We start from the raw sequence: 4767 nt of genomic DNA, 5'->3' as shown, positions 1-4767 counted from the left end.
AACACAGCAGAATTTACAAAATAGGCTGCAACAGCACAAAAATGTGATAGATTGCTCGCTAAGACATAATAAAAAAACCTGAAACATTTGAATCCGCTATAGCGGAACACGTGTATAATTTTCCTCATCACAATATTTTATTTGATCAGACAAAAATGATTGATAAGTCTGTAGAGCTTTTACAAAGTTTCAGAGAAATTATAAAAATAAAAAAGATTACTTGTGGGGGTATTAGTATTAATAGAGATGAAGGGGATTTTAAGATAGATTAAATTTACAATAGTTTAATTAAAGAACAGTTAAAAATTTCAACGAGTATTGATTTACATAATTGTCCTGAAACAAGTGATAACCTTGCGAACGAAATTCAAAGCAAGATCAATGCTGTGAGAAGTCAACAGAATGCAGCTAAACAAGCAAATGAAAAAATCCATTCAATTTAGAATTCATAAATTTGTTTCATTTTTAGATCTGGGGCTGGGTGACCTTCTTTTGTTTCCTTCATGTAAATATTATTTTTATTTTTAATAGATTCCCATTTATACACCAATTGTTGCAAAGGAAAAGAACATTGGTTTCATTATAAACATTTGCTCTGATTTTGTTCTAAAGTTATTACCATCAGTGCTGGGAGTTTTGTCTTATAATGTGAGTTGTTTTTATTTATTTTATTGTTTATATATTTTTTGTTCGTTGTGTTTTAGTCGTCATGGTTTTCTTGTGATGTCTTAAAAAAGTCTTAAGTTGTCGGTTTAAATTTTTTTTTTCCGTTGAGAAAGGCTCCCGGACGTGAGGCCGAAATATTCGGAGTATTTTTTATTTTTTTGGTTAAAATGTAATTTTTATATTTTATTTTTGTTCACTGCTTTGTCGAAATTAAAACCCGTTATTTTGCTGCTTAATTTTTCGTAAATGGAAAAGCAGTGTGGTCTGAGAATATAATTTGGCATATAAGCAGCAACATAACCAATGATTTTCAGCAAGACCTTGTCACATCTTCGAACATTCGTAGGGAAACCATTCCGTGGTTCCAGATTCTCCGCAGATTATTGCAAATGAATTTTTCTTATCACCTCCTAGTTTATGCTTCTTGAAGGGTACTGGATATTAAGCAAAGAAATCGTAACATGCAGTACCTTTCGGATGACAAAAAAAATAAGCTAGTATATCAATTACTTCGCAACCTAATGACAATTCTGATGCTGTAAATCTGTTCAAAGGATTATTACAAATCTCACTGTGAAAATGCTTGCTTGACCGTCAAATTAACAACAATGACAAAATTTTTCTAAAATGAATTCTTGAACAAAAGATGCATTTTTCATCCTATATCCAGGGTTTTCACTCAGTCACCTTGTCACAGTTCAATTGAAGATTGACCAAGCTTTTAACCTCTCCAAGAGTTTTGCTTTTTGAGGACTGTATGAAAATCATACTTCTGTTGTGAAACCCATACATTTTACATATATGCTTTGGTTTGAACTTAGTTTGTGAGCCGTTGAAGGTAACTAAGAATATTTTAAAGGTATGAAGAAAATTAAACTACGAGCCACGTTAAAATCTTTCTTTTTTCTGTGAAAGGGTAATACTGCACAAAAGTGAAATAAGAGTTTGACACAATATTGATCAAGCATGACTTAAACAAGTCCGATTTTTGCCAGCAAAATTTGTTTTCGTTGATCCTTGATCCTTTTATTCACCCAAATTTAGCCCTTTAAAGGATAATTTCTTACTCCTTAAAGGATTAAAAATCATAATCAAAGAATAAGATTCTAGGATGCTAAAAATGTTTGAACGCCTGCAATGGACTAAATGGAGCTTAATTAAGTACTCTTTTGCCAGAACTGCTATGAACAATGCAAAAATCACCTGCATTGCATAAATACAAAAAAAAAAAAAACAACGACAAGACTTTTCTAAAATGGATTCTTGAGCAAAATATGTATTTTCATCCTTTAGCCAGGGTTGTCATTCAGTCATCATGTCACATTTCAATCGGAGATTTGACTTGTCATTTTAATTTTTTTCCTTTGATGTTCGTCTTTTTGTCGTGTTTGCTGGGCTTCATTCCTATTTTTGTTGCACCGAGGGCAGCACAGCGATGGTTTTGGTCGGGAATTTGATTATTTTTGTCACAAGATAAAATTTTTACTCGTTTTTTTATTGCCTTTCTTACTACTGAAGGCGTAAAACCTGAGCCAGACCAACTATTACTATCGTAAAGCCTTGAGTGATTGGTATAATTGCTTGTGAAACGTAGCTCAAGGGGTCTGTAGAGTGATTGGTTCAGCAAACTAACGAGACAAATCTTAGAAATGAATTAAGAGTAAGATGACCACTACCACTACCAGCTACCAGCATAATAGCCACCTTAGATTAGATATAGAGACAATATTTCTTTTCACAGAATCTGCCTATCGTTTTTACATGTTGCCAATCTGTGAAATAGAAAAACACATTTTCTACAGGGGAACCTTTGGTATATCTGTCGAAAAGATAAGGTTTTAAGAAAAGTCAAGTATGCCCTCTTATGACTCTGGCTAACTGAATAAAAATAGACAGATAGTCTTATGGGGGAGATGAATTTTCTTTTGGCATTCTTTCGGAGCTGATGACATCTATATAAATAGGTTCTGAGATCACCCTCGCTATGCATGATCTACGGAAAAACGAAAAACGAAAAAAATGAAGAAATAAAAAAAAAAAAAACAACAGTGAGGAAATTGTTCAGTCCTCGAATAACAGAAGCAAATCAGAAATTTTGGCAAAACTTCTACTAGTCATCCTCAGTGTTCAAAAACTAAATCATGTACCGCCAAAAAATCAAACTAACCCTTCTAACCAGCCTTTAAAGGTTATCCTCGGTGTTTTTTGTTTGTTTTTCTTCCGCTTTTTTTTGTTCTTTGTTGTTTTTTTCCATGGATATTTGCATGGAAAAAACTCTGCAAATCATTATTATGAAACTTAAGATGTAAATCTTCGGTCGTTTTTTCGATATCGAAAAAAAAATTTCCCTTTATTTTGAAATAACCGCAATTTTGAAATAGTTCATTTCTATATATTAGAAAAAACAACAAGTTTTTTCAGCTGAAACTAGGGAGCACCATTAAAACTCAAAATTAACAAAAATAATTCTCTAAGTTGGGGAGGGGGGCTCACTTTCCTCTGTCCCCTGCTCTATATTCTAAAATTAGTTAGTATTAAAAAAAAAATTTATTCGAATTAAAAGGCTCTTATGTTTCGAAAGTCGTTCTTAAAGAATTAAGAAAATAAATAAAACTTTAATGTAAAGATTTATATATTTAGCAGGGGGCAGTCCTCTCAATAACGAATAGTTTTTGTTCATTTTAAGTTTTAAAGATGCTCCTTATTTTCAGTTGAATAAACTTGTTGTTTTCTAATTTTATTTTTCGAATATTTTGGGGAAATATGCCTCCTCCTCCATTCTGATTGTTTCTCAAATCATGCCGGTTATCCCCCTCCGAGGAGAAGTGTTCCCTAAAGACCTCCCTCCTTCTCATTGGAAACTTTTCCCCGTGAAAAAGTCCCCCATGAAGAATCGCAAAAAATCCCTTCCCTCGCAGAAAAATTTCTTGGGCAATCCCAACTGGTCTGAAAATTGTCCTTGTATCATTCCCACGAAACATCTTCAAATGGAAAATGAGTCGCAAAAGGAAAGTAAGACAAATAAAATGAATTTCAAAGAGGAATTCTGGAAAACTCCACCATGTAAAATTTCACCTGGAAATTTCATCCCCAGAAATTTCCAAACCGACAAAAGATTCTCCCCGTGGAAGATCTTCGTGAAGAAATCCCACCTCCTCTAGAAAATGTCTGTATACACCCCAATAATATAAAACTATATGTAGACAATGGCCAAATTCATAACTTATAGCTCTCTTTCCAGAGACTCTAGGGGGTCATCGGATCCTCAGAGGCATTTTTATTTGACCTTTCAACTATGTTGAACAAAATGGCTGTCAAAGAATTTTGATCAGATGGCTTTGGGGAAAAATGGGGAGTGAAAAGAGGGATTGCTGCTCTCTAATCTTGTTGGTCACTTAAAAGGGACAATATAACTGTTAATTTTTGTTTAAAAGAGCTCTCTCCCAATCTTCTAGTATCATTGTTTCGATATGATCACCCCTGGAAAAAAAAGACACGCATCTGTGATGGTTTCTTTTCTTACAAAAAATACGAAGGTCCACATTTTTGCAGACGGAACTTGAAATCTCTACCGTGGAGTTCTTTGATACGCTGAATTTGATGATGTGATTTTCTTTAAAGTATTTTGACCATTTTAGGGGTAAACCCCCTTTTTTCCAAAATCACAGAGATTTTTCAGGCTAGTAGCTTTTGATGAGTAACATTATACTTAATGAATTTTACATGAGTTCATTACATTACATTCATTACATAATGAATTTCTACATGTATCTATCGCTATTAAAACTCTGTTTTTACAGTTTTGGCTACAATTGGACCGACTCGCTCCTTACTTACAGTTTGTTACCATGGACTGTTTTATGGCTTCATTCACTAATTACATTGTTTAATGAATAATAAGTTTTTCAGTATAAAAACTTACATTTATATTGGTACCATCACTACTGATTTTGTACTCTTAAAGTAATTAATACAAATTGGAACTAACTTGTTTTCACAGAATGAAAGATAAGAATAGGAACAAAAAATAAATAATACGTTTCTCCAGTTTATCATGATACCTTATCGTATTGAATAAACTAGCGCTATTATAGAATTTTT

This window comes from Artemia franciscana, chromosome 3 (assembly GCF_032884065.1).
Source record: "Artemia franciscana chromosome 3, ASM3288406v1, whole genome shotgun sequence".
Classification (NCBI taxonomy): Eukaryota; Metazoa; Arthropoda; class Branchiopoda; order Anostraca; family Artemiidae; genus Artemia; species Artemia franciscana.
This window is presented reverse-complemented; position numbering follows the sequence as displayed.